At 41.9% G+C, this 17,563-nt stretch overlaps 1 protein-coding gene across 4 annotated transcripts in view; it reads left to right on the top strand.

Moving 5' to 3' along the window:
- The window catches only part of tspan9b (tetraspanin 9b), a 111,258-nt gene that overhangs the window by 53,812 nt on the left and 39,883 nt on the right, over nt 1–17,563 (top strand). The gene's annotated exons all lie outside the window — the stretch shown is intronic.

The following is a 17,563-nucleotide window of genomic DNA, read 5'->3' as shown; positions in this document are numbered from 1 at the left end:
ATTATTATTATTATGTTGGCTTGAGAAAGCCAACATACTGTTGTTGCACTTAAACTTATTATTATTATGTTGGCTTGAAAAAGCCAACATACTGTTATTGCTATTAAACTTATTATGTTGGCTTTGAAAAAGCCAATATATTGTTATTGCTTTTAAACTTATTATGTTGGCTTGAGAAAGCCAACATACTGTTGTTGCACTTAAACTTATTATTATTCCCTCTTCTTTTCTTCTGAGACTAAAATTTCTAACTCTAACTCGTCCTAGAGCTTTCAAGCTACAGCCATCAAACTTTGGACAGACTTTCGGTCTGATCTGACGAGGTGTGCTATATCTTTTCTAACTGATGGGACCTTCCGAATTCCTAAACGGGGCGCTGAAACACCCCAAAATTTCCATTGACTTAACATTGAGACAAACTTTGACGGGTCAAAGCTGCGAGTGAGAAACTTGTAGAAACTTGTGGCTTACCACATTTAAGGAGGCTGACAGGCTGTGTAAGAACATACCTCACAATGGGGTGTAAGCTGTACCCCTGGGGTGTAAGAGGCCCCCAAAATTTCCCATTGACTTATAATGGGGCAGGAAACATGCCCATAAAAGGGAATAAAAGCGTCCCAGATGGAATATCTTCACTTTAGAGGGTCTTAGAGACATGGGGGTGGGCTAATTTTACTCAAGCATCCAATCAGTCTCTTAGGATCACCCCAGAGCTATTAAGCCACGCCCCTAGCAACAATTTTGGGTACCCTAGCAACATCTCCCATAGACTACCATTATAAAAAGCCCAGATGGATATCTTTGCACCAGAGTGTCATAGAGACATAGGGGTGGGCTCATTTTACTCAGGCATCCAATCAGTCTCTTAGGATTCTTATTGAGGTATTAAGCCACGCCCCTAGCAACAAAATATGAAGACCCTAGCAACATAATAAACAAAGCCTTATATCTCTGGATCTGAACATCGTAGAGACACAGGGGTTGGACCGTTTTTCTTGTGGTTTGACGTGTAATCATTATGGGATGCCAATTTTCTCCCTAGCAACCAAACTTAGTACCCTAGCAACGGAATAAACAAAGCCTTATATCTCCGCTTCAGAACATCATAGAGACACGGGGGTTGGACCGTTTTACTTGTGGCTTGAAGTGTGATCATTATGGGATGCCAATTTTCTCCCTAGCAACCAAACTTAGTACCCTAGCAACGGAATAAACAAAGCCTTATATCTCCGCATCAGAACATTGTAGAGACACGGGGGTTGGACCGTTTTACTTGTGGCTTGAAGGGTGATCATTATGGGATGCCAATTTTCTCCCTAGCAACCAAACTTAGTACCCTAGCAACGGAATAAACAAAGCCTTATATCTCCGCATCAGAACATTGTAGAGACACGGGGGTTGGACCGTTTTACTTGTGGCTTGAAGGGTGATCATTATGGGATGCCAATTTTCTCCCTAGCAACCAAACTTAGTACCCTAGCAACGGAATAAACAAAGCCTTATATCTCCGCATCAGAACATTGTAGAGACACGGGGGTTGGACCGTTTTACTTGTGGCTTGAAGGGTGATCATTATGGGATGCCAATTTTCTCCCTAGCAACCAAACTTAGTACCCTAGCAACGCAATAAATGTTAGCTTCATGCTAGCTTCCTGCTAATAATGCTAGCTTCATGCTAGCTTCATGTTAATCATGCTAACATCATGCTAGCTTCATGCTAATCATGCTAACTTCATGCTAGCTTCATGCTAATTATGCTAACTTCATGCTAGCTTCATGCTAATCATGCTAACATCATGCTAGCTTCATGCTTATCATGCTAGCATCATGCTAGCTTCATGCTAATCATGTTAGCATCATGCTAGCTTCATGCTAATCATGCTAGCTTCATGCTAGCTTCATGCTAATCATGCTAACATCATGCTAGCTTCATGCTAATCATGCTAGCATCATGCTAGCTTCATGCTAATCAGGCTAGCATCATGCTAGCTTCATGCTAATCATGCTAGCATCATACTAGCTTCATGCTAATCATGCTAGCTTCATGCTAATCATGCTAATCATGCTAACATCATGCTAGCTTCATGCTAATCATGCTAACTTCATGCTAGCTTCATGCTAATTATGCTAACTTCATGCTAGCTTCATGCTAATCATGCTAACATCATGCTAGCTTCATGCTTATCATGCTAGCATCATGCTAGCTTCATGCTAATCATGTTAGCATCATGCTAGCTTCATGCTAATCATGCTAGCTTCATGCTAGCTTCATGCTAATCATGCTAACATCATGCTAGCTTCATGCTAATCATGCTAGCATCATGCTAGCTTCATGCTAATCAGGCTAGCATCATGCTAGCTTCATGCTAATCATGCTAGCATCATACTAGCTTCATGCTAATCATGCTAGCTTCATGCTAATCATGCTAGCTTCATGCTAATCATGCTAGCTTCATGCTAATCATGCTAGCATTATGCTAGCTTCATGCTAGCATCATGCTAGCTTCATGCTAATCATACTAGCATCATGCTAGCTTCATGCTAATCATGCTAGCATCATGCTAGCTTCATGCTAATCATGCTAGCTTCATGGTAAATCATGCTAGCATCATGCTAGCTTCATGCTAATCATGCTAACATCATGCTAGCTTCATGGTAAATCATGCTACCTTCATACTTAAACATACTAACAGCCAGATAGCCTACTAAACTAAACTTATGTCAAACCGTTTTAAACGTTCAGGCTACGCTTTCTCAAGCCAACATAAAGTTTGTCTTCAAACTTTACTATCTAGTTATTATTCTTTTTCTCCCCCCAAAATTTCTGACACTAACTCGTCCTAGAGCTTTCAAGCTACATGCACCAAATTTTCCACAGACCTTCAGACTGGTCTGACTTAGTGTGCTATATCTTTTCTAACTGATGGGACCTTCCGAATTCCTAAACGGGGGTCTCGAACACCCCAAAATTTCCATTGACTTAACATTGAGACAAACTTTGACGGGTCATAGCTGTGAGTGAGAAACTTGTAGAAACTTGTGGCTTACCACATTTAAGGAGGCTGACAGGCTCTGTAAGAACATACATCACAATGGGGTGTAAGCTGTACCCCTGGGGTGTAAGAGGCCCCCAAAATTTCCCATTGACTTATAATGGGGCAGGAAACATGCCCATATAAGGGAATAAAAGCATCCCAGATGGAATATCTTTACTTTAGAGTGTCGTAGAGACATGGGGGTTGGACCGTTTTACTTGTGGCTTGAAGGTTGATCATTATGGGATGCCATTTTTCTCCCTAGCAACCAAACTTAGTACCCTAGCAACAGAATAAACAAAGCCTTATTTCTCCGCTTCAGAACATCTTAGAGACACGGGGGTTGGACCGTTTTACTTGTGGCTTGAAGGTTGATTATTATGGGATGCCAATTTTCTCCCTAGCAACCAAACTTAGTACCCTAGCAACGGAATAAACAAAGCCTTATTTCTCCGCTTCAGAACATCTTAGAGACACGGGGGTTGGACCGTTTTACTTGTGGCTTGAAGGTTGATCATTATGGGATGCCATTTTTCTCCCTAGCAACCAAACTTAGTACCCTAGCAACGGAATAAACAAAGCCTTATTTCTCCGCTTCAGAACATCTTAGAGACACGGGGGTTGGACCGTTTTACTTGTGGCTTGAAGGTTGATCATTATGGGATGCCATTTTTCTCCCTAGCAACCAAACTTAGTACCCTAGCAACGGAATAAACAAAGCCTTATTTCTCCGCTTCAGAACATCTTAGAGACACGGGGGTTGGACCGTTTTACTTGTGGCTTGAAGGTTGATCATTATGGGATGCCATTTTTCTCCCTAGCAACCAAACTTAGTACCCTAGCAACGGAATAAACAAAGCCTTATTTCTCCGCTTCAGAACATCTTAGAGACACGGGGGTTGGACCGTTTTACTTGTGGCTTGAAGGTTGATCATTATGGGATGCCATTTTTCTCCCTAGCAACCAAACTTAGTACCCTAGCAACGGAATAAACAAAGCCTTATTTCTCCGCTTCAGAACATCATAGAGACACGGGGGTTGGATCGTTTTACTTGTGGCTTGAAGGTTGATTATTATGGGATGCCAATTTCCTCCCTAGCAACCAAACTTAGTACCCTAGCAACGGAATAAACAAAGCCTTATATCTCAGCATCAGAACATTGTAGAGACATGGGGGTTGGACCGTTTTACTTGTGGCTTGAAGGTTGATCATTATGGGATGCCAATTTTCTCCCTAGCAACCAAACTTAGTACCCTAGCAACGGAATAAACAAAGCCTTATATCTCCGCTTCAGAACATCATAGAGACACGGGGGTTGGACCGTTTTACTTGTGGCTTGAAGGTTGATCATTATGGGATGCCAATTTTCTCCCTAGCAACCAAACTTAGTACCCTAGCAACGGAATAAACAAAGCCTTATATCTCCGCTTCAGAACATCATAGAGACATGGGGGTTGGACCGTTTTACTTGTGGCTTGAAGGTTGATCATTATGGGATGCCAATTTTCTCCCTAGCAACCAAACTTAGTACCCTAGCAACGGAATAAACAAAGCCTTATATCTCCGCTTCAGAACATCATAGAGACACGGGGGTTGGACCGTTTTACTTGTGGCTTGAAGGTTGATCATTATGGGATGCCAATTTTCTCCCTAGCAACCAAACTTAGTACCCTAGCAACGGAATAAACAAAGCCTTATATCTCCGCTTCAGAACATCATAGAGACACGGGGTTGGACCGTTTTACTTGTGGCTTGAAGGTTGATCATTATGGGATGCCAATTTTCTCCCTAGCAACCAAACTTAGTACCCTAGCAACGGAATGAACAAAGCCTTATATCTCAGCATCAGAACATTGTAGAGACATGGGGGTTGGACCGTTTTACTTGTGGCTTGAAGGTTGATCATTATGGGATGCCAATTTTCTCCCTAGCAACCAAACTTCGTACCCTAGCAACGGAATGAACAAAGCCTTATATCTCAGCATCAGAACATTGTAGAGACATGGGGGTTGGACCGTTTTACTTGTGGCTTGAAGGTTGATCATTATGGGATGCCAATTTTCTCCCTAGCAACCAAACTTAGTACCCTAGCAACGGAATAAACAAAGCCTTATATCTCCGCTTCAGAACATCATAGAGACACGGGGTTGGACCGTTTTACTTGTGGCTTGAAGGTTGATCATTATGGGATGCCAATTTTCTCCCTAGCAACCAAACTTAGTACCCTAGCAACGGAATAAACAAAGCCTTATATCTCCGCTTCAGAACATCATAGAGACACGGGGGTTGGACCGTTTTACTTGTGGCTTGAAGGTTGATCATTATGGGATGCCAATTTTCTCCCTAGCAACCAAACTTAGTACCCTAGCAACGGAATAAACAAAGCCTTATATCTCCGCTTCAGAACATCATAGAGACACGGGGTTGGACCGTTTTACTTGTGGCTTGAAGGTTGATCATTATGGGATGCCAATTTTCTCCCTAGCAACCAAACTTAGTACCCTAGCAACGGAATAAACAAAGCCTTATATCTCCGCTTCAGAACATCATAGAGACACGGGGGTTGGACCGTTTTACTTGTGGCTTGAAGGTTGATCATTATGGGATGCCAATTTTCTCCCTAGCAACCAAACTTAGTACCCTAGCAATGGAATAAACAAAGCCTTATATCTCCGCTTCAGAACATCATAGAGACACGGGGTTGGACCGTTTTACTTGTGGCTTGAAGGTTGATCATTATGGGATGCCAATTTTCTCCCTAGCAACCAAACTTAGTACCCTAGCAATGGAATAAATGTTAGCTTCATGCTAACTTCATGCTAATCATGCTAACAGCCAGATAGCCTACTAAAATAAACTTCTGTCAAACCATTTTAAATGTTCAGGCTACGCTTTTTCAAGCCAACATAAAGTTTGTCCTCAAACTTTAATATCTAGTTATTATTATTATTATTATTATTCTTTTTCTGAGACCAAAATTACGAACACTAACTCGTCCTAGAGCTTTCAAGCTACATGCACCAAATTTTCCACGGACCTTCAGACTGGTCTGACGGAGTGTGCTATATCTTTTCTAACTGATGGGACCTTCCGAATTCCTAAACGGGGGGCTCGAACACCCCAAAATTTCCATTGACTTAACATTGAGACAAACTTTGACGGGTCATAGCTGTGAGTGAGAAACTTGTAGAAACTTGTGGCTTACCACATTTAAGGAGGCTGACAGGCTCTGTAAGAACATACATCACAATGGGGTGTAAGCTATACCCCTGGGGTGTAAGAGGCCCCCAAAATTTCCCATTGACTTATAATGGGGCAGGAAACATTCCCATATAAGGGAATAAAAGCGTCCCAGATGGAATATCTTCACTTTAGAGTGTCGTAGAGACACGGGGGTTGGACCGTTTTACTTGTGGCTTGAAGGTTGATTATTATGGGATGCCAATTTCCTCCCTAGCAACCAAACTTAGTACCCTAGCAACGGAATAAACAAAGCCTTATATCTCCGCTTCAGAACATCATAGAGACACGGGGGTTGGACCGTTTTACTTGTGGCTTGAAGGTTGATCATTATGGGATGCCATTTTTCTCCCTAGCAACCAAACTTAGTACCCTAGCAACGGAATAAACAAAGCCTTATTTCTCCGCTTCAGAACATCTTAGAGACACGGGGGTTGGACCGTTTTACTTGTGGCTTGAAGGTTGATTATTATGGGATGCCAATTTCCTCCCTAGCAACCAAACTTAGTACCCTAGCAACGGAATAAACAAAGCCTTATATCTCAGCATCAGAACATTGTAGAGACACGGGGGTTGGACCGTTTTACTTGTGGCTTTAAGTGTGATCATTATGGGATGCCATTTTTCTCCCTAGCAACCAAACTTAGTACCCTAGCAACGGAATAAACAAAGCCTTATATCTCCGCTTCAGAACATCATAGAGACACGGGGGTTAGACCGTTTTACTTGTGGCTTGAAGGTTGATCATTATGGGATGCCAATTTTCTCCCTAGCAACCAAACTTAGTACCCTAGCAACGGAATAAACAAAGCCTTATATCTCCGCTTCAGAACATCATAGAGACACGGGGGTTAGACCGTTTTACTTGTGGCTTGAAGGTTGATCATTATGGGATGCCAATTTTCTCCCTAGCAACCAAACTTAGTACCCTAGCAACGGAATAAACAAAGCCTTATATCTCCGCTTCAGAACATCATAGAGACATGGGGGTTGGACCGTTTTACTTGTGGCTTGAAGGTTGATCATTATGGGATGCCATTTTTCTCCCTAGCAACCAAACTTAGTACCCTAGCAACGGAATAAACAAAGCCTTATATCTCCGCTTCAGAACATCATAGAGACACGGGAGTTGGACCATTTTACTTGTGGCTTGAAGGTTGATCATTATGGGATGCCAATTTTCTCCCTAGCAACCAAACTTAGTACCCTAGCAACGGAATAAACAAAGCCTTATATCTCCGCTTCAGAACATCATAGAGACACGGGGGTTGGACCGTTTTACTTGTGGCTTGAAGGTTGATCATTATGGGATGCCAATTTTCTCCCTAGCAACCAAACTTAGTACCCTAGCAACGGAATAAACAAAGCCTTATATCTCCGCTTCAGAACATCATAGAGACACGGGGGTTGGACCGTTTTACTTGTGGCTTGAAGGTTGATCATTATGGGATGCCATTTTTCTCCCTAGCAACCAAACTTAGTACCCTAGCAACGGAATAAAAAAAGCCTTATATCTCCGCTTCAGAACATCATAGAGACACGGGAGTTGGACCGTTTTACTTGTGGCTTGAAGGTTGATCATTATGGGATGCCAATTTTCTCCCTAGCAACCAAACTTAGTACCCTAACAACGGAATAAACAAAGCCTTATATCTCCGCTTCAGAACATCATAGAGACACGGGGGTTTGACCGTTTTACTTGTGGCTTGAAGGTTGATCATTATGGGATGCCAATTTTCTCCCTAGCAACCAAACTTAGTACCCTAGCAACGGAATAAACAAAGCCTTATATCTCCGCTTCAGAACATCATAGAGACATAGGGGTTGGACCGTTTTACTTGTGGCTTTAAGTGTGATCATTATGGGATGCCAATTTTCTCCCTAGCAACCAAACTTAGTACCCTAGCAACGGAATAAACAAAGCCTAATATCTCCGCTTCAGAACATCATAGAGACACGGGGGTTGGACTGTTTTACTTGTGGCTTGAAGGTTGATCATTATGGGATGCCAATTTTCTCCCTAGCAACCAAACTTAGTACCCTAGCAACGGAATAAACAAAGCCTTTTATCTCCGCTTCAGAACATCTTAGAGACACGGGGGTTTGACCGTTTTACTTGTGGCTTGAAGGTTGATCATTATGGGATGCCATTTTTCTCCCTAGCAACCAAACTTAGTACCCTAGCAACGGAATAAACAAAGCCTTATATCTCCGCTTCAGAACATCATAGAGACAAGGGGGTTGGACCGTTTTACTTGTGGCTTGAAGGTTGATCATTATGGGATGCCAATTTTCTCCCTAGCAACCAAACTTAGTACCCTAGCAACGTAATAAACAAAGTCTTATATCTCCGCTTCAGAACATCATAGAGACATGGGGGTTGGACCGTTTTACTTGTGGCTTGAAGTGTGATCATTATGGGATGCCAATTTTCTCCCTAGCAACCAAACTTAGTACCCTAGCAACGGAATAAACAAAGCCTTATATCTCCGCTTCAGAACATCATAGAGACACGGGGTTTGGACCGTTTTACTTGTGGCTTGAAGGTTGATCATTATGGGATGCCAATTTTCTCCCTAGCAACCAAACTTAGTACCCTAGCAACGGAATAAACAAAGCCTTATATCTCTGCTTCAGAACATCATAGAGACACGGGGGTTGGACCGTTTTACTTGTGGCTTGAAGGTTGATGATTATGGGATGCCAATTTTCTCCCTAGCAACCAAACTTAGTACCCTAGCAACGGAATAAACAAAGCCTTATATCTCCGCTTCAGAACATCATAGAGACACGGGGGTTGGACCGTTTTACTTGTGGCTTGAAGGTTGATCATCATGGGATGCCAATTTTCTCCTTAGCAACCAAACTTAGTACCCTAGCAACGGAATAAATGTTAGCTTCATTCTAGCTTCATGCTAATCATGTTAGCTTCATGCTAGCTTCATGCTAATCATGTTAGCTTCATGTTAGCTTCATGCTAATCATGCTAGCTTCATGCTAATCATGCTAACTTCATGCTAATCATGCTAACTTCATGCTAATCATGCTAACAGCCAGATAGCCTACTAAAATAAACTTCTGTCAAACCATTTTAAATGTCCAGGCTACGCTTTTTCAAGCCAACATAAAGTTTGTCCTCAAACTTTAATATCTAGTTATTATTATTATTATTATTATTCTTTTTCTTCTGAGACTAAAATTTCTAACTCTAACTCGTCCTAGAGCTTTCAAGCTACAGCCATCAAACTTTGGACAGACTTTCGGTCTGATCTGACGAGGTGTGCTATATCTTTTCTAACTGATGGGACCTTCCGAATTCCTAAACGGGGCGCTGAAACACCCCAAAATTTCCATTGACTTAACATTGAGACAAACTTTGACGGGTCATAGCTGCGAGTGAGAAACTTGTAGAAACTTGTGGCTTACCACATTTAAGGAGGCTGACAGGCTGTGTAAGAACATACCTCACAATGGGGTGTAAGCTGTACCCCTGGGGTGTAAGAGGCCCCCAAAATTTCCCATTGACTTATAATGGGGCAGGAAACATGCCCATAAAAGGGAATAAAAGCGTCCCAGATTGAATATCTTCACTTTAGAGTGTCTTAGAGACATGGGGGTGGGCTCATTTTACTCAAGCATCCAATCAGTCTCTTAGGATCACCCCAGAGCTATTAAGCCACGCCCCTAGCAACAATTTTGGGTACCCTAGCAACATCTCCCATAGACTACCATTATAAAAAGCCCAGATGGATATCTTTGCACCAGAGTGTCATAGAGACATAGGGGTGGGCTCATTTTACTCAGGCATCCAATCAGTCTCTTAGGATTCTTATTGAGGTATTAAGCCACGCCCCTAGCAACAGAATATGAAGACCCTAGCAACATAATAAACAAAGCCTTATATCTCTGGATCTGAACATCGTAGAGACACAGGGGTTGGACCGTTTTACTTGTGGCTTGAAGTGTAATCATTATGGGATGCCAATTTTCTCCCTAGCAACCAAACTTAGTACCCTAGCAACGGAATAAACAAAGCCTTATATCTCCGCTTCAGAACATCATAGAGACACGGGGGTTGGACCGTTTTACTTGTGGCTTGAAGTGTGATCATTATGGGATGCCAATTTTCTCCCTAGCAACCAAACTTAGTACCCTAGCAACGGAATAAACAAAGCCTCATATCTCTGCATCAGAAAATTGTAGAGACACTGGGGTTGGACCGTTTTACTTGTGGCTTGAAGTGTGATCATTATGGGATGCCAATTTTCTCCCTAGCAACCAAACTTAGTACCCTAGTAACGGAATAAACAAAGCCTTATATCTCCGCATCAGAACATTGTAGAGACACGGGGGTTGGACCGTTTTACTTGTGGCTTGAAGGGTGATCATTATGGGATGCCAATTTTCTCCCTAGCAACCAAACTTAGTACCCTAGCAACGCAATACATGTTAGCTTCATGCTAGCTTCCTGCTTATCATGCTAGCTTCATGCTAGCTTCATGCTAATCATGCTAGCTTCATGCTAATCATGCTAGCTTCATGCTAATCATGCTAACTTCATGCTAGCTTCATGCTAATCATGCTAACATCATGCTAGCTTCATGCTAATCATGCTAGCATCATGCTAGCTTCATGCTAATCATGCTAGCATCATGCTAATCATGCTAGCATCATGCTAGCTTCATGCTAACTTCATGCTAATCATGCTAGCTTCATGCTAGCTTCATGCTAATCATGCTAGCATCATGCTAGCTTCATGCTAATCATGCTAGCATCATGCTAGCTTCATGCTAATCATGCTAGCATCATGCTAGCTTCATGCTAATCATGCTAGCATCATGCTAGCTTCATGTTAATCATGCTAACATCATGCTAGCTTCATGCTAATCATGCTAACATCATGTTAGCTTCATGCTAATCATGTTAGCATCATGTTAGCTTCATGCTAATCATGCTAGCATCATGCTAGCTTCATGCTAGCTTCATGCTAATCATGCTAGCATCATGCTAGCTTCATGCTAATCATGCTAACATCATGCTAGCTTCATGCTAATCATGCTAGCATCATGCTAGCTTCATGCTAATCATGCTAACTTCATGCTAATCATGCTAGCTTCATGCTAATCATGCTAACTTCATGCTAATCATGCTAGCATCATGCTAGATTCATGCTAATCATGCTAGCATCATGCTAGCTTCATGCTAATCATGCTAGCATCATGCTAGATTCATGCTAATCATGCTAGCATCATGCTAGCTTCATGCTAATCATGCTAACATCATGCTAGCTTCATGCTAATCATGCTAGCATCATGCTAGCTTCATGCTAATCATGCTAGCATCATGCTAGCTTCATGCTAATCATGCTAGCATCATGCTAGCTTCATGCTAATCATGCTAGCATTATGCTAGCTTCATGCTAATCATGCTAACTTCATGCTAATCATGCTAGCTTCATGCTAATCATGCTAACTTCATGCTAATCATGCTAGCATCATGCTAGATTCATGCTAATCATGCTAGCATCATGCTAGCTTCATGCTAATCATGCTAACATCATGCTAATCATGCTAGCTTCATGCTAATCATGCTAGCTTCATGCTAATCATGCTAGCATCATGCTAGCTTCATGCTAATCATGCTAGCATCATGCTAGCTTCATGCTAATCATGCTAACTTCATGCTAATCATGCTAGCTTCATGCTAATCATGCTAACTTCATGCTAATCATGCTAGCATCATGCTAGATTCATGCTAATCATGCTAGCATCATGCTAGCTTCATGCTAATCATGCTAACATCATGCTAGCTTCATGGTAAATCATGCTACCTTCATACTTAAACATACTAACAGCCAGATAGCCTACTAAACTAAACTTATGTCAAACCATTTTAAACGTTCAGGCTACGCTTTCTCAAGCCAACATAAAGTTTGTCTTCAAACTTTACTATCTAGTTATTATTATTATTCTTTTTCTTCTGAGACTAAAATTTCTAACTCTAACTCGTCCTAGAGCTTTCAAGCTACAGCCATCAAACTTTGGACAGACTTTCGGTCTGATCTGACGAGGTGTGCTATATCTTTTCTAACTGATGGGACCTTCCGAATTCCTAAACGGGGCGCTGAAACACCCCAAAATTTCCATTGACTTAACATTGAGACAAACTTTGACGGGTCAAAGCTGCGAGTGAGAAACTTGTAGAAACTTGTGGCTTACCACATTTAAGGAGGCTGACAGGCTGTTTAAGAACATACCTCACAATGGGGTGTAAGCTGTACCCCTGGGGTGTAAGAGGCCCCCAAATTTTCCCATTGACTTATAATGGGGCAGGAAATATGCCCATAAAAGGGAAAAAAAAGCGTCCCAGATGGAATATCTTCACTTTAGAGTGTCTTAGAGACATGGGGGTGGGCTCATTTTACTCAAGCATCCAATCAGTCTCTTAGGATCACCCCAGAGCTATTAAGCCACGCCCCTAGCAACAATTTTGGGTACCCTAGCAACATCTCCCATAGACTACCATTATAAAAAGCCCAGATGGATATCTTTGCACCAGAGTGTCATAGAGACATAGGGGTGGGCTCATTTTACTCAGGCATCCAATCAGTCTCTTAGGATTCTTATTGAGGTATTAAGCCACGCCCCTAGCAACAAAATATGAAGACCCTAGCAACATAATAAACAAAGCCTTATATCTCTGGATCTGAACATCGTAGAGACACAGGGGTTGGACCGTTTTTCTTGTGGCTTGAAGTGTAATCATTATGGGATGCCAATTTTTTCCCTAGCAACCAAACTTAGTACCCTAGCAACGGAATAAACAAAGCCTTATATCTCCGCTTCAGAACATCATAGAGACACGGGGGTTGGACCGTTTTACTTGTGGCTTGAAGTGTGATCATTATGGGATGCCAATTTTCTCCCTAGCAACCAAACTTAGTACCCTAGCAACGGAATAAACAAAGCCTTATATCTCCGCATCAGAACATTGTAGAGACACGGGGGTTGGACCGTTTTACTTGTGGCTTGAAGGGTGATCATTATGGGATGCCAATTTTCTCCCTAGCAACCAAACTTAGTACCCTAGCAACGCAATAAATGTTAGCTTCATGCTAGCTTCTTGCTAATCATGCTAGCTTCATGCTAGCTTCATGCTAATCATGCTAGCATCATGCTAGCTTCATGCTAATCATACTAGCATCATGCTAGCTTCATGCTAACTTCATGCTAATCATACTAGCTTCATGCTAGCTTCATGCTAATCATGCTAGCATCATGCTAACTTCATGCTAATCATGCTAGCATCAAGCTAGCTTCATGCTAATCATGCTAGCATCATGCTAGCTTCATGCTAATCATGTTAGCATCATGCTAGCTTCATGCAAATCATGCTAGCATCATGCTAGCTTCATGCTAATCATGCTAGCATCATGCTAGCTTCATGCTAATCATGCTAGCATCATGCTAGCTTCATGCTAATCATGCTAGCTTCATGCTAATCATGCTAACATCATGCTAGCATCATACTAGCTTCATGCTAATCATGCTAGCTTCATGCTAATCATGCTAGCATCATGCTAGCTTCATGCTAATCATGCTAGCATCATGCTAGCTTCATGCTTATCATGCTAGCTTCATGCTAATCATGCTAACATCAAGCTAGCTTCATTCTAATCATGCTAGCATCATGCTAGCTTCATGCTAATCATGCTAACATCATGCTAGCTTCATGGTAAATCATGCTACCTTCATACTTAAACATACTAACAGCCAGATACCCTACTAAACTAAACTTATGTCAAACCGTTTTAAACGTTCAGGCTACGCTTTCTCAAGCCAACATAAAGTTTGTCTTCAAACTTTACTATCTTTATTATTATTCCCTCTTCTTTTCTTCTGAGACTAAAATTTCTAACTCTAACTCGTCCTAGAGCTTTCAAGCTACAGCCATCAAACTTTGGACAGACTTTCGGTCTGATCTGACGAGGTGTGCTATATCTTTTCTAACTGATGGGACCTTCCGAATTCCTAAACGGGGCGCTGAAACACCCCAAAATTTCCATTGACTTAACATTGAGACAAACTTTGACGGGTCAAAGCTGCGAGTGAGAAACTTGTAGAAACTTGTGGCTTACCACATTTAAGGAGGCTGACAGGCTGTGTAAGAACATACCTCACAATGGGGTGTAAGCTGTACCCCTGGGGTGTAAGAGGCCCCCAAAATTTCCCATTGACTTATAATGGGGCAGGAAACATGCCCATAAAAGGGAATAAAAGCGTCCCAGATGGAATATCTTCACTTTAGAGGGTCTTAGAGACATGGGGGTGGGCTCATTTTACTCAAGCATCCAATCAGTCTCTCAGGATCATCCCAAAGCTATTAAGCCACGCCCCTAGCAACAATTTTGGGTACCCTAGCAACATCTCCCATAGACTACCATTATAAAAAGCCCAGATGGATATCTTTGCACCAGAGTGTCATAGAGACATAGGGGTGGGCTCATTTTACTCAGGCATCCAATCAGTCTCTTAGGATTCTTATTGAGGTATTAAGCCACGCCCCTAGCAACAAAATATGAAGACCCTAGCAACATAATAAACAAAGCCTTATATCTCTGGATCTGAACATCGTAGAGACACGGGGGTTGGACCGTTTTTCTTGTGGTTTGACGTGTAATCATTATGGGATGCCAATTTTCTCCCTAGCAACCAAACTTAGTACCCTAGCAACGGAATAAACAAAGCCTTATATCTCCGCTTCAGAACATCATAGAGACACGGGGGTTGGACCGTTTTACTTGTGGCTTGAAGTGTGATCATTATGGGATGCCAATTTTCTCCCTAGCAACCAAACTTAGTACCCTAGCAACGGAATAAACAAAGCCTTATATCTCCGCATCAGAACATTGTAGAGACACAGGGGTTGGACCGTTTTACTTGTGGCTTGAAGGGTGATCATTATGGGATGCCAATTTTCTCCCTAGCAACCAAACTTAGTACCCTAGCAACGGAATAAACAAAGCCTTATATCTCCGCATCAGAACATTGTAGAGACACGGGGGTTGGACCGTTTTACTTGTGGCTTGAAGGGTGATCATTATGGGATGCCAATTTTCTCCCTAGCAACCAAACTTAGTACCCTAGCAACGGAATAAACAAAGCCTTATATCTCCGCATCAGAACATTGTAGAGACACGGGGGTTGGACCGTTTTACTTGTGGCTTGAAGGGTGATCATTATGGGATGCCAATTTTCTCCCTAGCAACCAAACTTAGTACCCTAGCAACGCAATAAATGTTAGCTTCATGCTAGCTTCCTGCTAATAATGCTAGCTTCATGCTAGCTTCATGCTAATCATGCTAACATCATGCTAGCTTCATGCTAATCATGCTAACTTCATGCTAGCTTCATGCTAATTATGCTAACTTCATGCTAGCTTCATGCTAATCATGCTAACATCATGCTAGCTTCATGCTTATCATGCTAGCATCATGCTAGCTTCATGCTAATCATGTTAGCATCATGCTAGCTTCATGCTAATCATGCTAGCTTCATGCTAGCTTCATGATAATCATGCTAACATCATGCTAGCTTCATGCTAATCATGCTAGCATCATGCTAGCTTCATGCTAATCAGGCTAGCATCATGCTAGCTTCATGCTAATCATGCTAGCATCATACTAGCTTCATGCTAATCATGCTAGCTTCATGCTAATCATGCTAGCTTCATGCTAATCATGCTAGCATTATGCTAGCTTCATGCTAATCATGTTAGCATCATGCTAGCTTCATGCTTATCATGCTAGCATCATGCTAGCTTCATGCTAATCATGCTAGCATCATGCTAGCTTCATGCTAATCATGCTAACATCATGCTAGCTTCATGGTAAATCATGCTAGCATCATGCTAGCTTCATGCTAATCATGCTAACATCATGCTAGCTTCATGGTAAATCATGCTACCTTCATACTTAAACATACTAACAGCCAGATAGCCTACTAAACTAAACTTATGTCAAACCGTTTTAAACGTTCAGGCTACGCTTTCTCAAGCCAACATAAAGTTTGTCTTCAAACTTTACTATCTAGTTATTCTTTTTCTTCTGAGACTAAAATTTCTAACTCTAACTCGTCCTAGAGCTTTCAAGCTACAGCCATCAAACTTTGGACATACCTTCGGTCTGATCTGACTCGAGTTGCTATATCTTTTCTAACTGATGGGACCTTCTGAATTCCTAAACGAGGTGCTGAAACACCCCAAAATTTCCATTGACTTAACATTGAGACAAACTTTGACGGGTCATAGCTGCGAGTGAGAAACTTGTAGAAACTTGTGGCTTACCACATTTAAGGAGGCTGACAGGCTGTGTAAGAACATACATCACAATGGGGTGTAAGCTGTACCCCTGGGGTGTAAGGGGCCCCCAAAATTTCCCATTGACTTATAATGGGGCAGGAAACATGCCCATAAAAGGGAATAAAGGGAATATCTTCACTTAAGAGTGTCTTAGAGACATGGGGGTGGGCTAATTTTACTCAAGCATCCAATCAGTCTCTTAGGATCACCCCAGAGCTATTAAGCCACGCCCCTAGCAACAATTTTGGGTACCCTAGCAACATCTCCCATAGACTACCATTATAAAAAGCCCAGATGGATATCTTTGCACCAGAGTGTCATAGAGACATAGGGGTGGGCTCATTTTACTCAGGCATCCAATCAGTCTCTTGGGATTCTTATTGAGGTATTAAGCCACGCCCCTAGCAACAAAATATGAAGACCCTAGCAACATAATAAACAAAGCCTTATATCTCTGGATCTGAACATCGTAGAGACACAGGGGTTGGACCGTTTTACTTGTGGCTTGAAGTGTAATCATTATGGGATACCAATTTTCTCCCTAGCAACCAAACGTAGTACCCTAGCAACGGAATAAACAAAGCCTTATATCTCCGCATCAGAACATTGTAGAGACATGGGGGTTGGGCCGTTTTACTTGTGGCTTGAAGTGTGATCATTATGGGATGCCAATTTTCTCCCTAGCAACCAAACTTAGTACCCTAGCAACGGAATAAACAAAGCCTTATATCTCCGCATCAGAACATTGTAGAGACACGGGGGTTGGACCGTTTTACTTGTGGCTTGAAGGGTGATCATTATGGGATGCCAATTTTCTCCCTAGCAACCAAACTTAGTACCCTAGCAACGCAATAAATGTTAGCTTCATGCTAGCTTCCTGGTAATCATGCTAGCTTCATGCTAGCTTCATGCTAATCATGCTAGATTC

This window comes from Paramisgurnus dabryanus, chromosome 1 (assembly GCF_030506205.2).
Source record: "Paramisgurnus dabryanus chromosome 1, PD_genome_1.1, whole genome shotgun sequence".
In the NCBI taxonomy this organism is placed as follows: domain Eukaryota; kingdom Metazoa; phylum Chordata; class Actinopteri; order Cypriniformes; family Cobitidae; genus Paramisgurnus; species Paramisgurnus dabryanus.
The sequence above is the reverse complement of the archived record's forward strand: the minus strand, read 5'-3'. Positions and strand labels throughout refer to the sequence as shown.